Genomic DNA, 20,161 nt, shown 5'->3' with positions numbered 1-20,161 from the left:
CCTCCGGCCACCTCTCGGTGTCCATCGCACTCACCATGCTGCGTTGGGTCCAACCGTGCACTCCCCGCACCTCACGGCACACCCTAGCCTCGAGTTCGTCCCCAACCGAACTCCGGTGGCCGCCTAGGTCGTCGCCGGCGCCAACTCTGGCCACCCCGACCCCAACTGACTCCACCAAGAGTCGCGGCTCATCCTCAGCTCCACCCCGATGCCCTCCGCGACCCATTTGGTGGCCGGAACGGCCAAAACCACTTCCGCCGCCGCGTCGGGCTCGCTGGCGGCTAAACGCCGGTGCAGCCGTGTTGACTTTGCCCATGGGTGGGCCCTGGTTGACTCTGTTGAGTCAATGACAGGTGGGGACCCCTTCTGCTAATTATCCAGATTAGTTTAAACTAAATTAAATTAGTTAATTAGCCACTGACACCCTGGACCCATGCGTCAGGTTTGACCTGGACCGGGTCTGTTGACTTGCTGAGGTCAGCATGACCTCATGCTGACACAGTAAACCTTTTCTGAAATTAAAATAAATCTAAAATGATTGATAAATTCCAGAAATTGTTGCAAACTTCAAAAATTCATATAAATTCAACCGTAGCTCCAAATCAAACAAGTTATATATGAAAAATGATCAGAAAAATCCAATCTATCCATCTGTACTATTTTCATGCATGTTTAAACAAGGTAACTTGATGTTTAGTGCAAAACATGATAAAGCACTATTTAAGATCACAAATGTGTTTGGAATTTGAATCTTTGGTTCAAATTGGCTCAAACCCATCTGGTCTTAGTTGCATTAGCCCAACACACTCATACTGCCATGTCTCATGCATGCATCATATTGTTGCATATTGTTTGGTGACGTTGTGTATCGGTGTTCTCTGCGGCAGGTTCTGCCCCCGAGGAGTACCGTGATTACCCTAACGAAGAGCAATATCAGTGCACCGACCCATCAGGCAAGCAACCAACCAGTTGATCATATCGATACAATCCCATGTTCTCGCTTCTGCTCTCTTTTACTTCATTAAGACAACGCGTTTCAAACTGCTGTGTGCTACGGTAGTTGAACCCATTTCCTCTGCATGACCTGTCATTGCCACAGTAACTAGATGAAACCCACTAGCATGTGTAGGAGTTGATTGAGCCATATGTATGTGTTGTTCCTACCTTGCTATGCCTGCTATGCTTAGAGTCGTGTCAGGTCTGGTTCATCTGGGTGATGGGCTAGAGTGAAATGATCATGCCGGATTGAGAGTGATGTGGTGAACACAATTTGGTAAAGGTATCGATGAGAGGCCATGTAGGAGTACATGGTGGGTTGTTTCATTGAAGCCGACCTTAAGCACTGAGATCTGTATGTGTGATTTAAGAATCAGCTACTACCATGCATTGGGCCTGAAACCAATGGACCCTCTCGGCTTCTTATTCACCCTAGTTCTCTGTCCAGGAGTTGCAAGTAGTTTCTCGTGTTTGTAGCCTACTGGAGGCCGTGGACAGCGCTGACCATAGGGGTGGGCTGTGATGCGGTAGGTACGTGGCACGGTGTACCGGATACCCGTTAGGTATCTCGGGAACCCTGTACACATCGTTCGGGGCCGTATGAGAAACCTCGGCCGGACTCCCTGCGGATGGAACCTGGATAGGCGATAAACCTGGATTGGAGACTTAGGTGATTAGGTAGGTCATGGCCGACACCCACGTTGGGCTTCCGCTTGAAGGTTGCCGAGTACATGTCGTGTAAACGGCGGTAAGTGGTGAGAGCGTGTATGAAGAAGTATACCCCTGCAGGGTTAACCTAATCTATTCGAATAGCCGCGTCCGCGGTGAAGGACTACTTGGTTGCTTATACAGTTCATAGACAAGTAAACTGGAAACTACTAAAAGCCTCAAGATAAGCGTGAGTGCCGAGGATGGCCCCTCCGTAGGAAGACGGAGGTGGATTCTCGGTAGTGTATTGAAGTGGTGAGTAGTGGACTCGTGTGCGCAAAACCATTTCAAGTTGGAGTCTCGTAGGATAGTTTAGCCAAGAGTCAAAGCTGGCTTGCTGCAATAACTCCACCAACCCTTCTTGATAATGTGCATGTATGTAGGATCTGATGTAAGTCTTGCTGGGTACCTTTGTACTCATGTTGCTATAATTTACATTTTACAGAAGACGCTGCAACCCCTTCTGATGGGTTCTTCGTAGACGTTGACATCGATGAGTAGGCTGAGGCCCAGGTGGTAATCCTGAGCTTGTGAAGGTCCACGTAGTATAGCTAGGCTTTCCAAGCCTCTTTTATTTTACTAGTTGTCTGTACTCAGACAAGTTACTTTCGATGCTGGTTTGTATGGCTGTATGACTTGAATGTGGGTCGTGTGACCCGTACTTGTATGTATGTTATGTATGGCTCTCTGAGCCTTTAAATAAAGTACTTGTGTCATAGAGTCATGTTGTGATGCCTTGTTGTATTTGCACATATCGAGCATATTGTGTGTATGATTGAAATGCTTGGTATGTGTGGGATCTGACTATCTAGTTGTTTATCTTTAGTAGCCTCTCTTACCGGGAAATGTCTCCTGGTGTTTCCATTGAGCCATGGTAGCTTGCTACTGCTCCGGAACACTTAGGCTGGCTGGCATGTGTCCTTCCTCGTTCTGTGTCTGTCCCTTCGGGGAAATGTCACGCATTGAGTACCGGAGCCCTGTTAGCCCGCTACAACCCGGTTTATCGGAGTCCTGCTAGCCCAGTGCTACAGCCCGGACCCACTTGCTGATGACCGACACGTTCGATGCTGGGTCATGGATGCCTGTTCCTGTAAGTCTGTGCCACTTTGGGTTTACGACTAGTCATGTCAGCCCGGGCTCCTTATCATATGGATGCTAGCGACATCATCATATACGTGAGCCAAAAGGCGCAAACGGTCCCGGGAAAAAGTAAGGCGACACCCGTGGGAATACCGTGCGTGAGGCCGCAAAGTGATATGAGGTGTTATAGGCTAGATCGATGTGACATTGAGTCGGGGTCCTGACAGTGAGCCGTTAACCAATAAAAACCATGACAAAAAGATTTGGCCACAAGAGACTTTGACCCGGCGTGATGACCACAATCCCCTTCATGGATCTCACGAAGTATTTCTTGGCCTTCTTTAGGAGAAACACAACGCTGAAACGCTCCAGTGACGCTATGATGGTATAACTCTCCGTCAGAAATCGTCATTGACTTGTACCACCGAGTTATCTGTCGGGCAAGGGTCTCATCCTCTGGCAACTCGCCCCGGGTCATGTAAGCCAAGAACAGTACTGTCCAATCTGGAATGACGTGAAGAGCCGCCACCAACTATGCCTCCGGGTCAGGAACGGCCAAATCTTCCTCTGTAGGTAACTTAATAGACGGGTTATGCAAAACATCCAAAAAGGTGTTATGTGGCACTGGCTTAAGCTGAGATCCCAACCGTCTAAAAGCATCGGCCGCTTCATTCTCCCTACGGTCAATGTGTTCCACCCGATAACCCTTAAAATGTCCTGCCACAACGTCGACTTCACGGCGATAAGCCACCATGAGAGGATCCTTGGAATCCCACATGCCTGACACCTGTTGGGCCACCAAATCTGAATCGCCAAGACACCGGACCCGGCTCAGGCTCATCTCTTTAGCCATTCGAAGACCATGGAGTAAGGCTTCATACTCTGCTGCGTTATTAGTACAAGGAAACATTAATCGCAACACATAACAAAACTTGTCCCCTCGAGGAGAAGTTAAAACAACTCTAGCCCCCCGAGCCTTCCAGCTGTCTGGACCCATCAAAATGAATTGTCCAATATGTGTTGTCTGGTTTCTCCTCTGGCATCTACAATTCTATCCAGTCATTAATGAAGTCAACCAGCACTTGAGATTTGATCGCAATACGTGGCATATACTTTAAACCATGAGACCCAAGTTCAATAGCCCACTTGGCGACTCATCCTATGGCTTCTCTATTTTGAATGATGCCTCCTAAAGGAGAAGAGCTAACCACAGTGATTGGGTGACCCTGAAAGTAATGTTTGAGCTTCCGGCTTGCCATGAACACCCCATAAACGAGCTTCTGCCAATTTGGACATCTTTGTTTAGATTCAATCAGCACCTCACTGACGTAGTAAACCGGCCGTTGGACCGGATGTTCCTTGCCAGCCTCCTTGCGCTCCACTACAATGGCCACACTAACAGCGCGTGAGTTAGCAGCTACATATAACAATAACGGCTCTTTCTCAATCAGAGCAGCAAGAACCGGTGGCTCAGCAAGTTGTTTCTTCAGATCCTCAAAGGCAGAGTTTGCAGCTTCACTCCAAACAAAGGCATCCGTCTTTTTCATCATCTGATACAAAGGCATCGCCTTCTCCCCTAACCGGCTTATGAACCGGCTCAAAGCAGCAACGTGACCCGCCAGCCGTTGAACGTCATTGATGCACACCGGTTTGGACAAGGATGTGATTGCCTTAATGTTCTTCGGGTTAGCTTCAATACCTCTGTTAGACACCAAAAAACCTAAGAGTTTGCCAGTTGGGACTCCAAAGACACACTTGGTCGGGTTAAGCATCATCTTGTAGACCCGGAGATTATCAAAGGTCTCCTTCAGATGTGCTACCAAGGTTTCCTCTTCTTTGGATTTCACCACTATATCATCCACATAAGCATGAAAATTACTCCCAATCTGATTGTGAAGGCAATTATGTACACACCGTTGATAAGTCGCCTGTGCACTTTTAAGCCCAAAAGGCATAGACACATAGTAGAAGGCTCCAAACGGAGTGACGAAAGTTGTTTTCTCCCTTTTTGATTTTAAACCGATCAAGAGGTGTAGCTATGGTTCGGATACGACCAAGCCCCCTAGTGATTTTCTTTATATCCGTGTGGCCGTAGATGCCGGTTTAACAAAACTCCGCTTTGTCAGTAGAAGCTCTTGTAGGCTCACACATGATGTAAAAAGAACAGAGACCCCGCTTTATTCGAGGCTCCGGCTTATTATATAATATATACATTGTCATAAATATGTACATAAGAAGAGCCTGTGGCTCAAGTATAGTAAGGCCGAAGAAGAGCTATATTCCATGACCGCTTGGTCTCCTCCGATTTATGTGAGTCTTTGTGCTCTCGAACATCAATGAGGTAGTATGACCCATTGTGTAGATTCTTGCTGACCACAAAAGGTCCTTCCCAAGGTGGGGATAACTTGTGCATATCAGTCTGATCCTAGATGAGCCGGAGCACCAGATCGCCCTCTTGAAAAGTTCTAGTCTTAACCCGGCGACTGCGATAACATCGGAGATCTTGTTGATAAATCATCGAACGTGCTGCTGCGAGATCATGCTCCTCATCTAACAGGTCCAGTGAGTCCTGACGTGCCTTCTCATTATCAGCTTCAACATAAGCTGCCACACGGGGCGAGTCGTGACGGATGTCACTAGGAAGAACCGCCTCAGCGCCATAAACCATGAAGAAAGGCGTGTAACACGTAGATCTGTTAGGTGTGGTGTTGATGCCCCATAACACAGAAGGTAACTCCTCCACCCAACAACCCAGCGTCCGCTTTAAAGGAACCATAAGCCGGGGTTTAATACCTCTCAAAATTTCTTGATTTGCCCTCCCAGCTTGACCATTAGACTAGGGGTGAGCCACTGATGCTACATCAAGCCGGATGTGCTCACGTTGACAAAATTCCTCCATCTCACCCTTTGACAGATTAGTACCATTGTCAGTTATAATACTGTGTGGGAAACAAAACCGGAATATCACCTTTTTGATGAATTGAACCACCATGGCTGCATCACACTTACTGACTGGCTCTACTTCCACCCACTTGGTGAACTTCTCAACTACCACTAACAGGTGGGTATTTTTGTCCTTGGATCTCTTAAAGGGTCCAACCATATTGAGCCCCCAAGTCGCAAATGGCCAAGTTATTGGAATCATCCTCAACTCCTGAGCCGGAACATGAGCGTGGCGTGCAAATTTTTGACAACAATCGCACCTCTTGACTAAATCCTCCACATCAGCATGAGCTATTAACCAATACAAACTATGATGAAAAGTTTTAGCCACCAAAGATTTTGAGCCGGCGTGGTGACCACAATCCCCTTCATGGATTTCTCGCAAAATCTCACAACCCTCTTGAGGAGAGACACAATGCTGAATTGCCCGTGTCACGCTGTAACGATGTAAATCAACGTTGATTATGGTCATTGACTTGGAACACCGGATTATCTACCGGGACGAGGTTTCATCCTCCGGTAACTCGCCCCGGTTCATGTAAGCCAGTTACGGGATTGTCCAATCCAGTATAACATGCAAAGCTTCCACCAATTGAGCCTCCGGGCCAGGAATAGCCAACTCCTCCTCTGTTGGTATCTTGACCGACGGATTATGCAATACGTCGAGGAAGACATTTGGTGGGACCGGTTTAAGCTGAGAGCTAAGGCGGCTTAAAGCATCCGCCGCTTCATTCTTTCGCCGGTCTATATGGTCAACTTGATAACCCTTGAAATGACCAGCCACTATGTCCACCTCTCATCGATATGCAGCCATGAGTGGGTCCTTAGAATCCCAAGTGCCGGATACCTATTGAGCCACCAGATCCGAGTCACCGAAGCACTTAACCCGGCTTAAGTTCATCTCCTTAGCCATCCGAAGACTGTGGAGTATGGCCTCATACTCAGCTGCATTGTTAGTACAAGGGAACATTAAGCGGAGAACATAACAAAACTTGTCACCTCGTGGGGAAGTTAATATGACTCCAGCCCCCGAACCCTCCAACTATCTGGACCCATCAAAGTGAATAGTCCAATACGTGTTATCTGGCTTTTCCTCTGGTGCCTGCAACTCTGTCCAATCATTGATGAAGTCCACGAGTGCTTGAGATTTGATCGCTGTGCGAGGTGTGTATTTGAGCCCGTGAGGTCCAAGCTCAATAGCCCACTTGGCAATCCGGCCAGTTGGTTCTCTGTTTTGAGTGATATCTCCCAGAGGGGCTGAACTGACCACTGTGATAGGATGACCCTAAAAATAATGTTTGAGCTTGCGGCTTGCCATAAACACCCCGTACACCAGCTTCTGCCAATGTGGATATCTCTGCTTTGATTCGATAAGTACCTCACTGATATAATAAACCGGACGTTGAACCGGATATTCCTTTCCAGCCTCCTTGCGCTCCACAAAAATAGCCACACTAACAGCCCTGGCATTAGCAGCCACATATAATAGTAAGGCTATTTGTCTATCGGAGCTGCAAGCACAGGCGGTTCAGCTAACTGCCTCTTCAGATCTTCAAACGCTTTATCAGCCGCATCGCTCTAGACAAAGTCATCTGTTTTCTTTAGCATCTGATATAAAGGAATAGCTTTCTCCCCAAGACGATTGATAAACCGGCTCAACACCGCAATCCGGCCGGCTAAACGTTGAACGTCATTGATGCATGCCGGTTTAGCCAAGGACGTGATTGCTGAATGTTTTTCCGGATTGGCCTCAATGCCCCTATTTGACACCAAAAAACCCAAGAGCTTGCCCACCGGAACACCAAAGACACACTTGTTCGGGTTAAGCATCATCTTGTAAACCCGGAGGTTCTCAAAGGTTTCTCTCAAGTCATCTATCAACGTTTCCTCCTTCATGTACTTTACCACAGTATCATCCACATATGCGTCAACATTGCTCCCAATCTGCTTATGAAGACAATTCTGAACACAACATTGATAAGTCGCCCGGGCACTCTTGAGCCCGCAAGGCATGGAGACATAGCAGAAGGCTCCAAAGGGAGTTATAAAAGCGGTCTTCTCCTGGTCCTTAACTGCCATTTTGATCTAATGATAACCAAAATAAGCATCCAGAAAGCACAAACGGTCACAACCCGCCGTAGCATCAATAATCTGATCAATACGAGGGAGGGCAAAGGGATTTGTTGGGCAAGCCTTGTTCAAATCTGTGTAGTCCACACACATACGCCAAGTGCCGCTTTTCTTAAGAACCAGCACCGGATTAGCCGACCACTTAGGGTGAAAAACCTCCATGATAAACCCTGCGGCCAACAGCCGAGCTACCTCCTCACTGATAGCCTTGCGCCTTTCTTTGTTGAAGCGACGGAGAAACTGTCTGACCGTTTTAAACTTAGGATCTATGTTAAGTGTGTGCTCAGCGAGTTCCCTCAGTACACCTAGCATGTTAGAAGGCTTCCATGCAAAGATGTCCCGGTTCTCACGGATGAACTCGATGAGCGTGCTTTCCTATTTGGGATCCAAGTTAGCGCTGATGCTGAACTGCTTGGATGAATTGCCAGGAACAAAATCAACCATCTTAGGGTCCGTGGCCGATTTAAACTTCAACACCAGATCATGCTCTGTAGTTGGCTTTTTCAAGGAAGTCATGTCTGCCGGATCAACTTTGTCCTTATAAAACCTCAGCTCTTCTGTGGCACAAACCGACTCAGCATAAGCCGCATCACCTTAGAAATCTTCCTGCTCCCATATACTGTGATGGTCCCCTTATGACCTGGCATCTTAAGCTGTAGGTAAACATAACATGGTCGTGCCATGAACTTGGCATAAGCCGGTCGCCCAAACAGGGCGTGATATAGACTCTTGATTTTCACCACCTCAAAAGTCAATGTTTCTGATCTTGAATCATGATCATCTCCAAAGGCCACCTCTAGAGCTATCTTGCACACTGGATATGCAGACTTTATCGGGCACCACACCATGAGAAATGGTGTTCGACGGTTTAAGATTCTTATCTGTCAACCCCATACGGCGGAAGGTATCATAGTAGAGAATATTGATACTGCTTACCCCATCCATGAGAACCTTGGTGAACTTGTACCCCCCAACCTGGGGTGCCACCACCAAGGCCATATGACATGGATTATCAACCCGGGGTGGGTGATCCTCTCTACTCCATAGAATGGGCTGCTCAAACAAGCGCAGATACTGAGGCACTGCCGGTTCAACAGAGTTTACAGCCCTCTTGTGAAGCTTTTGATCAGGCTTGCACAAGTTAGTGGTGAAGACATGATACTGCCCACTATTCAACTGCTTCGGATTGCTCTAATAACCCGACTGCTGCCGCTGCTGATTCCCCTGATGGTTATAACCTCCCTGGTTGCCCTGGTTCCCCTGATTGTTATGGCCGGTTTGATTGCCTTGAAATCTTGAACCGGAGCTACTACCTCCATAACCCTGCCCATGAAAACCACCTCCTCAACCATCGGGCGGGCCATTGTCGTATTGAAACATGTTGGAGTTGTTGAACTCTCGCATGATATAACAGCCCTTCCAAAGATGTGATGCTGGCTTCTCCTTTGATCCATGCTTTGGACACGGCTTATTTAACAGGCACTCCAGATTAGGTTGGTAGGGCTTGAGAATCAGACTGTTGCAGTAAGCCTTCCTGCTCAAAGCGTCAGCAATCACATTGGCCTTGCCTGGAGTATATTCGATACTCGGATTATACTCTTGAATCATTTCGACCCAACGAGTCTACCTGAGGTTGAGATTAGGCTGTGTGAAGATGTACTTGAGACTCTTGTGGTCAGTGAAGATGTCCACTTTTCTTCCCACTAAGAGATGTCTCCAAGTCAAAAGAGCATGCACAACTGCCGCCAACTCGAGGTCATGAGTGGGGTAGTTCTTCTCGTTGGGCTTCAACTGGCGAGAAGTATAGGCCACAACTTTCTTCTCTTGCATTAACACTGCACCAAGACCTTGAAGAGAGGCATCACAGAAGACCTCGAACGGTTTGGATTCATCAGGAGGAGTCAGAACTAGAGCAGTGACTAATTTCTCTTTCAGGGTGTTGAAAGCAATGTCACATTCAGGAGACCAAACGTACTTGACGTGCTTCTGGAGAAGGTTGGAAAGTGGCTTCACGATCTTTGAAAAGTTCTCAACGAACCTTCGACAGTAGCTTGCGAGACCAAGGAAGCTGCGGAGTTGCTTCACGTTCTGAGGTGGTTCCCAATTCACAATTGCAGACACCTTCTCAGGATTCACCGCTATGCCCTTGGCAAAGATGATATGCCCAAGGTAGAGGACCTCATCGAGCGAAAACTCGCACTTTGAGAACTTGGCATAGAACTGATATTCTCTGAGCTTATCGATCACCAAACGCAAGTGCTTGGCATGATCTTCCTTGTTCTTGGAAAAGACCAAAATGTCATCGAGGTAGACCAAGACGAAGTCATTTGTGTAAGGGTTGAAGATGAAGTTCATCATGCAAGAGAAAGTCGGCGGAGCGTTGACGAGGCCAAAAGACATGATAGTGTATTCATCTGAACCATAGCTTGTTCTGAAAGCCGTCTTGCGAATATCTTGATCACGGATTCGAATCTGGTGATAGCCCATACGGAGATCAAGCTTGGAGAATACTTGAGCACCTTTGAGTTGTTCAAACAGCTCGTTGATGTTGGGAAGTGGGTACTTGTTCTTTATAGTCTTCTTGTTCAATGGACGGTATTCAACACAAAGTCGGTCTGTTCCATCCTTCTTCTTCACAAAAAGAACTCCACAACCCCACGGAGAAGAACTAGGTCGGATGAGACCCATTCACTCTTGAATATCGAGTTGCTTCTTCAACTTCTTTAACTCTTCAGGTCCAAGCTTGTAAGGACGTTTGCAAACAGGTTCCGTGCCAGGCTCAAGATCGATGACGAATTCAACTGGCCGGTGCGGAGGCATTCCTGGAAGCTCTTCTGGAAAGACGTCTTGATATTCGCAAACGACTGGAATTTGAGAGATGGCATCCAGTTCACCCTTCTCATTGAGAGAAAACAGACGGATGGTATCATCACGAGCGGCAAAGACAATTACATCCTCAGACGAATGAGTCAATTGAATCTGCCTGGCAGCACAATCAAGATGCGCCTTGTGCTTAGAAAGCCAGTCCATTCCAAGAATAAGATCAATATTCGAGTTTCCAAGAACCACTGGAGAGGACAGAAACTTGTAGTCGCCCAACGTGATAAAGACATTGGGAGCAACCAAACTAGAAGTCAAAAGCTTGCCGGGAGAAACAACTTGCATGACTTTGGGCATAACATCAGTATCAACATTGTGCTTCGATGCAAATGGGAATGACAAGAAAGAATGCGATGCACCAGTGTCAAAAAGTACTTTTGCAGGAACATCGTTAACAGGAAGGTTACCCATGATGACATCTGACGAGTCCTGTGCCTGAGCTGCATTCATCAAGTTGACCTTGGCGTACTTGGGGTTATGCTTGACCACAGTTGTACTTGCCGATCTCACAGGAGGAGGAGGAGGGAGACGCCTCTGATTGAAGCATTTGTTGGCATAGTGACCCGTCTGTTGGCACTTGTTGCACGTGACCTCTGAAAGCGGACGGTGATACAGAGCACTTGATCTTGGAGCTTGAGACGAAGTCTTGTTCTGAAAGCCAGGGTTGGGTGGGTGGGAAGATCCACTGCCACCTTTGCTCTTCTGATGATAAGGCTGACAGAACGGAGGAGGAGGAAGCCAATACTTCTGCTGCTTAGCCACTTGAGTTGAGGAAGAAGGAGTAGCATCTCTGACACGCTTCTTGGAAGCATCGCACTTCAGTTGAGCAGTCTCTTGCTTCATTGCCATGTTGTAAAACTCATCGTACCTCTTGGGCTCAAAGAGAACGAGAGCTAGCTAGATTTCTTCTCTGAGACCACCCCTAAACTGGTATATCATGCTCTTCTCGTCAGGGATGTCTTGATTAGCAAAATGGGAGAGCTTCTGAAACATCTTGTTGTACTCGTAAACAGACATAGAGCCTTGCTTCAGGTTGCGGAATTCCTCACGCTTGCTTTCAACCATGCTCTGAGGAATATGATGAGCTTTGAAGTCTTGACGGAATTCATCCTAGGTAATCACACGGCCTCCTCTGGAATCTTTGTACTGCTGAAACCATTCTGCAGCTTGGTCTTTGAGTTGGAAGGAAGCGAACTTGACAAAGTCCTCAGGCCTGACGTTACTGCACTCGAAATGCTTGCATATGTCCACGAGCCAATCATCAGCGTCTGTTGCCTCAACACAATTGCTGAAGGTCTTTGGCTGGTTAGCAAGGAACTGGTTGAGTGTAGCAAAGTGATTCTGATTGTTGCCTTGGCCCTGGTTCCCTTGGTTGCGCTCTTGAAGAAGTTGCATGATCAGCTGCGTGTTTGCATTGTAGCGGCCATCATAGCTTTCCATGCCTCCGGAGGTGGAGGTGGTGGTGGCGGATCAGGATTTGGAGTCGTGCGCGTTGGAGGAGCCATCCTGAAGAGGCTGACATCCATTAGCACATTGACAGACAAATATTGAAGCTGAATCAAACGGGTTGAAATTGCAACATATAGTCTTCACATTCGAACAAAATGAATGAATGCATTCCAATTGAAATGGTCACATATCCATAAATTGAGAAGCCACTTAGAATTGAGGTAGAAGAAAAACAACAACAAGGTACAGAACAAGAACGAATACTCGGTAAGGATCACCCAATCCCAAACCAAATATCCGCGGAAGAAGAACTAGAGCTACAAGAATTCCCACCTATGAAACTCCCGAACCTTTCCGGTTATGCAATCAGGTGTTAGGGATACAGGGGAAGCATAATATCTCACCCAAATCTAGCAAATCCTACATCCAGCTGTATCCATCCTTCAACGCATAACCGAGAAAAACTTCGGAAATCATCTACCTCAACCTTCGAAAAGCATCCGTTATACGAGTTATGGCAATACTCCCGAACTCCCGCCCCAGTACTGGGTGGCATCGAGGTTATCTCACCAACAATTGCATAAAAGAGATTTTCGATGTCGGTGAAACTCAGGTATTCCAGAATCTCAATGATAAAATTGTGACGACAACACCTCGGAGCTCAACTCCCCGGGACACTGCCACAACCCCTAAATGACAGGAGGCACCAAGAACAATGTTCTCATCACAAATCGATCAGAATGATTCCAAGATACCCGCGTGATCCTAAAATTTTTTTAGTGAAATTTGAGAAGAGAAGAGTCAAAACTCTATGTCAGGATGCCTTACCAGAGCGATGAAGGGACTCGGGAGTAAACAGAATTCCTAAACTCTCCAATATATATAATCCTAAATGACTCAAAACATTTTTCTAGACTCAACAATGCCAACGATTCGATCAAGAAGGGGGCTCCTAAGGTCGGGGAAGGCTCTGATACCAACTTGTAACGCCCTCGATGCGGCTATATCTCCTACGTGTTGAAGCACGACTTAGAGGCATAACCACATTGAAAGCAATGTCGCAAGTAAGGTAATCTTCACAACAACCCATGTAAATAGATAAAAAGGGAAAGGATACATAGTTGGCTTACACTCGGCACGTCACACAAATACATGAATAACATTACAATCATCCAATACACTCATGGTCCGACTACGGTACCAAAATAAAAGATCAACCCCACATGCGACACGGACCCCGATCGTCCCCAACTGGGCACCACTACTGATCATCTGGGAAAGACACATAGTAACAGCGAGAGTCTTCATCAAACTCCCACTTGACCTCAAGCGCATCGTCTGGAGCGATATCATCGGTCCATGCATCTGGTTTTGGAAGTAAACTGTGAGTCACGGGGACTCAGCAATCTCGCACCCTCCCGATCAAGACTATTTAAGCTTATAGGTAAGGCAAGGTAATATGTGGAGCTGCGGCAAGCGACTAGCATATATGGTGGCTAACCTGTTCGCAAAAGAGAACGAGAAGAGAAGGCAAAGCACGAACGAAGAACTATGATCAAGAAGTGATCCTATAGCAACCTACGTCAAGCATTACTCCAACACCGTGTTCACTTCCCGGACTCCGCCGAGAAGAGACCATCACGGTAACACACACGGTTTATTCATTTTAATTAAGTTAAGTTTCATGTTATCTATAACCGGACATTAACAAATTCCCATCTGCCCATAACCGCGGGCACGACTTTTGAAAGTTCAAATCCCTGCAGGGGAGTCCCAACTTAGCCCATCACAAGCTCTCACGGTCAACGAAGGATATTCCTTCTAGCGGGAAGACCCGATCAGACTCGGAATCCCGGTTACAAGACATCCTCGACAATGGTAAAACAAGTCCAGCAACACCGCCCGAATGTGCTGACAAATCCCGATAGGAGCTGCACATATCTCGTTCTCAGGGCACACTCAGATGAGACATCCTATGAGTAAAACCAACCCTCAATTTGCCCCAAGGTGGCCCCGCGGTCTACTCGGTCGGACCAACACTCAGAGGAGCACTAGCCCAGGGGGGTTTAAATAAAGATGACCCTTGGGCTCCGGAAACCCAAGGGAAAAAGAGGCTAGGTGGCAAATGGTAAAACAAAGGTTGGGCATTGCTGGAGGAGTTTTATTCAAGGCGAACTGTCAAGGGGTTCCCATTATAACCCAACCGCGTAAGGAACGCAATATCCGGGAACATAACACTGATATGACGGAAACTAGGGCGGCAAGAGTGGAACAAAACACTAGGCATAAGGCCGAGCCTTCCACCCTTTACCAAGTATATAGGTGCATTAAGATAAACAAGATAATATGGTGATATCCCAACAATAAACAATGTTCCAAACAAGGAACGATCTCCAACCTTCACTTGCAACTAGCAACACTATAAGAGGGGCTGAGCAAAGCGGTAACATAGCCAATCAATGGTTTGCTAGGACATGGTGGGTTAGAGGTTAGAAATGGCAATTTGGGAGGCATGATAAGCAAGTGGTAGGCATCATAGCATAGGCATAGCAAAAGAGCGAGCATCTAGCAAGCAAAGATAGAAGTGATTTCGAGGGTATGATCATCTTGCCTACAAAGTTGTGAGAGTTGACTTGATCCTCGTAAGTGAACTCAACGGGCTCCTCATTCATGAACTCGTCTCCCGGATCTACCCAAACAAGACAAACAAGCAAAAGGAACACAATCAACCACGTGCAATACTCAAACAACATGATGCAAACATGGTATGCTATGCGGGATGCGGTATGTCATGCATATGCAAGATTTGACAAGGAATGATTGAACCTGGCCTCAACATGGAAATCCAAGAGTGCCACTGGAAAGGTGAGGTGATTTCGGTTGAAATCGATATAAAGATCACCGGAATCGGATGCACGGTTTGGAAATGGCAAGCAAAACAAATATGGCACCGGTCTGCGATAATCAGCAAGTAGCCATCTAAATGCATCAAGATAAATATGCTACAACACTCAAACATGACAACAAAATACATGGCAGGGATCCATTCATGATTCTTGACAAAAGATGAACACTGAGCTACGGCTAATTCATCCATTAACAGACTCAAACAAGCATGGCAAAAGTGCAAACGATAACATGTTTCAGACTTAGTGAAATTAACACAAGTCTGGAATTTAACATCAGGAAGCACACTTTAGAGCATGAAAACTACATGCTACAGGAACTTAACATGGCAAAGAAAGGCATGGCATGAATCTAATAAAAGCACTTAACACAAGTCCCTTAGTGACCTTGAGCCAAAAGGGATCACAAAATACAATTGTAAGCATGTGAACGTGGCAAAAACATAAACAGATCTCAGACTTAGTGAAAACTGGAGCATGCTAATCAGTTAACGAGTAGGCATGTTCATGAGCTCGATGCACTCACTACAGAGCATGGCGTGACAAGCTAAACATGCACCCATCAAGAATACATATTATAGGAGCTAGACATGGCAAGAACAACAACATATCATGCACGGATCAATAGCAACATCCTCGGCAAAATCGCTAACTAGTCAACAATCTTCTAGGATTCACGAGATAGCAAAAGTAGAGCTCGATTGACTCAAGCTAGGGTGCTCCATAAATGCAAACAAAGACGTGGATGGATAGATCACCACAATGTTAACAAATCATCCTTACTGATCATCCTCAAAAGAGGCACGGATCACTAGGAAACAACATGAACATATGGCATAATGACAAAATCAGCATTACCGAATACGCTACTTTCCAAGCTTGTGCTAGTCACCACACATATCACAAAAATACATGGTAAGCACCTCTGTAAAGATGGCATGGCATATAAAAAACTCATGTAGAGCTCGGGAGCATATCATGCACACATTAATCATGGAAAAAAAATGAAAAATAGCTATTTGATGAAACAAATCTGACAATTTTATCACATAGCCCTTTTCCAACAGCATTTTGGGCATCAAGATGAGCTCAAATGAAAATGATGCAATGAGACGAAATGATGTACTCTTTGAGATGAACATTTTGATATGCTACACGCGCAAATCGGAGCTACGGATGTGGAGTTACAACATGATGAAAAATGCAAAAAAACTAGGGTTACAGGATAAAAGTCAACCGTCTCTGCTAGATCTTAGATCCAGCACTGTAGCCGCCAGTGAACCAAGGTCGACTCGAGCTCGCCAGAAATGGAGGGGGGATCGCCGGAGCTTGCTGCGGAGCTCGCCGGAGACGTCGGACCTGCCGGATCCGGCCCGGCGGAGTGGTGCAGAGACGAGGGCGGAGGAGCAGGCGCGGGGCGACTCGTGGAGCTCCGGGCAGCGCAGCGCACGAGGGCTGTCGGCGGGGAGAGGCGGCCGCTGACGGAGGAGCTCCGGCAGGCGGGCGGTGGTGGTGGTGCCGGGCGGCGACCGGCGTTGAGGAGGACGGCGGCGGAGTCACGGGCAAAGGCGCGGGGCGCACCGGGTAGGCGGCAGCGGCGCGCGGGCCTCGGGGGCCCTCCTCGGGCCCAGGCGGGCCCGCGAAGTGGGGTGGCGCGGTGTCGAATGGCGGCATGCCACGTGGCGGTGGAGGCACGGGTCGGACGTGTCCGGCCCGGCGATTTTTGTCCGGCGGCGGAGAGGGAGCGGGGCTAGGGTTTAGGGTAGGAGGGGATCCGGGAATTTCGGAAGGGGATCTAGTTTTATAGGTAGGAGGAGCTAGGAGGCTCCAAATGAGGTGCGGTTTTCGGCCACGCGATCATGATCGAACGCTCTAGGTGATGGAGAGGGTTTTGGTGGGTTTTGGGACGAATTGGAAGGGTGTTGGGCTGCAACACAAACGAGGCTTTCTCGGTCCCTCGATTAACCGTTGGAGTATCAAACGAAGTCCAAATGACACGAAACTTGACAGGCAGTCTACCGGTAGTAAACCAAGGCCGCATGACAAGTCTCGGTCCAATCCGGAAATGTTTAACCCCCACACACGAAAAGAGGTAGAAAGGGGCACCGGTGAAGATAGGAGCGCCGGAATGCAAAACGGACAATGGGGAAAATGCTCGGATGCATGAGACGGACATGTATGCAAATGCAATGCACATGATGACATGATATGAGATGCATGAAAAAGGCAACAACACACGGAGACAAAAACCCGAACCCGAGGAAAATAAAATAACTTAGCACCGGAAACGGCAATAGTTGGGATACATATAAGGTAAATTACATCCGGGGTGTTACAAGGGGGCTGAGCTGGGGTCCAGCCAAGGATGTGCCCACACTGCAGAGCCGCATCCAAGATCTCTTCGAGGGATATTTTAGTTTGGTTATGGTAGTGCAAGTCATGCTGGTTCGTCAAGTCCAGCCTTGCAAACGCCGGCCCCTCCGCTTGTGGGAATTCAACCCAGAAGGACCGCAGGCTATTCCTCGGCTTGACGCACGAGGAGATGTACAAGTCGTTCTTCGGACCCCAAATAGAGTGTTCGGACACCACCGAGGACGTGGGCCTGAGCAGAAACCACACCGCGGCCCAAGTAAGTAATCCTCTAGTCGAACACACTGTCTTTCTTTTATCATGACATCATTCTGAAGAATCGCTCCTTTAACCAGGACTGGATAACAAAGGCGAAGATGATCCGGTGTTCGGCTCCCCTTCCCGAAGGCTTGGACAATCTGGTGCTGGAAAAGATGCTCGAGCCAGCACCTTGCTCGGTTCCCTCAAGGGAAGACGAAGGGGGAATAAAGGGGGCGAAAGCGGGCCTCCACCGCTACCTATTCCAACCGAGGGAATGAGCGCCTCCGTGAGGGAGGATAACCAAGGGGAAGTATCTGACGTTCCATCGCCCCGGGGGAGGATGAGGACTACCTCTGAAGATCCGGAAACCAAGGTCTCCAAACGGGAGAAGAGAACTCCACCAGAGGGTCCTGCCTCGGAGGGTGCTCTTGCCGCACAAAGTCCATGCGGGGATCAGCCCTCTAACGAGCTGTAAGTAATCAAAAGGTACTTAATAGCAAAGATATACTACCTTACTCCTGAGAAAAATAACCGAAGCATTTATCTTGCAGTTCGGACATGAGCCCTTCTCAGCAGAGCTCGTCTTCGGGAGATCTTCTTCCGGAGATGATGGAGAGCGAAACGCCTCCCCTGGACTCCCTAGCTCAAGAAGCGGGCGACCTTGAAGTGTCGTCGCGGAGGGCCACCCCGGATCCGGTGAGGCCTGAAGATAATCCTATGGTCGCCCGAAATCCCCAGTATCCGGCTCTTGAAGAGAGCAACCAAAAGAATCCGGCACCGTCTGGTATGCGGTCGGACGCACTGAGGGATCTGCTAGGGTGAGCCACTATCTCAGAAGAGCACCGTACATTGATGGGTACGGTGATTGAAAGGATCTCGTCTGCCGAAAGCGGGTTGCATGAAGCCTTTATGAGTCTACTGACGGGCTTTGAGGTACGTGAAATTATATGCATTTGTGGTAGTACCGCACATTTTTAGGTGTGCCCTGTGTAGATAGTAGCCCCTGAGACTCCGATTGTCGTCAAAAACGGCGGCGAACAGAGGATCGTAGTCCCAGGTAATAACCAGACTGCCTTTATGTGTAGGTGTCTGAAGCTTCGGTGGCTAGTCATACTGATGGGGTTGCCAAACTAAAGTGGCAACTGGATGCGGCGGATGCCGACATCGAGCTTGTTAACAAGCGGCTTGACGAGGCACAGGGTAGGTGATATTTATAGTGGATGTCACATAGTAAGAGCAGCGTGATGCCAATATTTTTAATATGTTGTGACTACAGATGGAGCTGCCACCGTGGAGGCCTTGCGGGCGGAGCTTGCCCGAGCCAAGGAGCAAGAAAGGAGTAGTAATGCGGCCGAAGAGTTGAGAGCCGAGAAGGCCGCTCATAGCGAGAGCAAAGAAAAAATGGCAAAAATGGCTGAGAAGTTAAAAGACACTGCCGACCGCTGCCAATTTCTTGAAGAAGAGAACCGGGCGAAGGCTACGGACCTGAAAAAGGCCACAATGGTGACCAAAGACACCCGCTCTGCAATGAGAGCGAAGAAGGAGGAACTGCGTGAAGCCGGGGACATCGTGGCTGGGAAGCCCTTTATGCTGCAGAGGAAGTCCGGCGATCCGCAGTATGCCCCTCTGGATCAGCTGTGGAGTTCGGCCGACGCATATCTGGACTTAGCGGCGAGCGCTGTTGTTGCGGCCGAATACTTCCGAGATCAGACAGATCGTGAAGTGGACAAGCTGTTCTGGTCGCAATTTAACGTTCCAGAGCGTCCGCTAACATTGACTGATCAGCTTGCCAAATGGGCCGAACTCAATACATTGTCCGGACTCGCCATGAGGTCTGTCGCGGATCATCTGTGGCCGGAAAGGCCAAAGCCGAACAGCTATTTTAGCTTGGTGCAGTAGTTCCTTGGTGCGGTGCCACACATTAATGCGATGAAGAGGTCGGCGTGCATAGAAGGCTCGCGGATGGCCCTTGCACTACTAGGAAAAGGCCTACTAGTGGCGCACCAGTTTTGCCTACTAATGGCGCACTACTGGTGCGCCACTAGTACCATGCCACTAGTATTTTTTAGTAATGGCGCACCACTGGTGCGCCATTAGTATACCAGATACTAATGGCGCATCTGTAGTGTGCCATTAGTATGCCTAGAGGTGCGCCATTACTATCTGACTTAGTAATGGCGCACCACATAGATGTGCGCCATTAGTAATAAAAAAATTTCAATTTTTTTTTTAAAAAAATTCAAATTGTTTTATTTTTTTCTTAATCTCTGGTCACTATGGCTTAATCTTGGGTCAAATCGCATTCCGCGGAGACTTGATCCTCGACGGATTCGATATCCACGGAGACTTGGTGCAGCAGTTCCTTGCTGCGGTGCCACACATTAATGCGAGGGAATCTTTGGGCCGATATCCGTGGAGACTTGATCCTCGACGGATTCGAGCCCCTGCCTTGTGCGCCG

This window comes from Triticum dicoccoides, chromosome 5A (assembly GCF_002162155.2).
Source record: "Triticum dicoccoides isolate Atlit2015 ecotype Zavitan chromosome 5A, WEW_v2.0, whole genome shotgun sequence".
Taxonomy (NCBI): Eukaryota; Viridiplantae; Streptophyta; class Magnoliopsida; order Poales; family Poaceae; genus Triticum; species Triticum dicoccoides.
The sequence above is the reverse complement of the archived record's forward strand: the minus strand, read 5'-3'. Positions refer to the sequence as shown.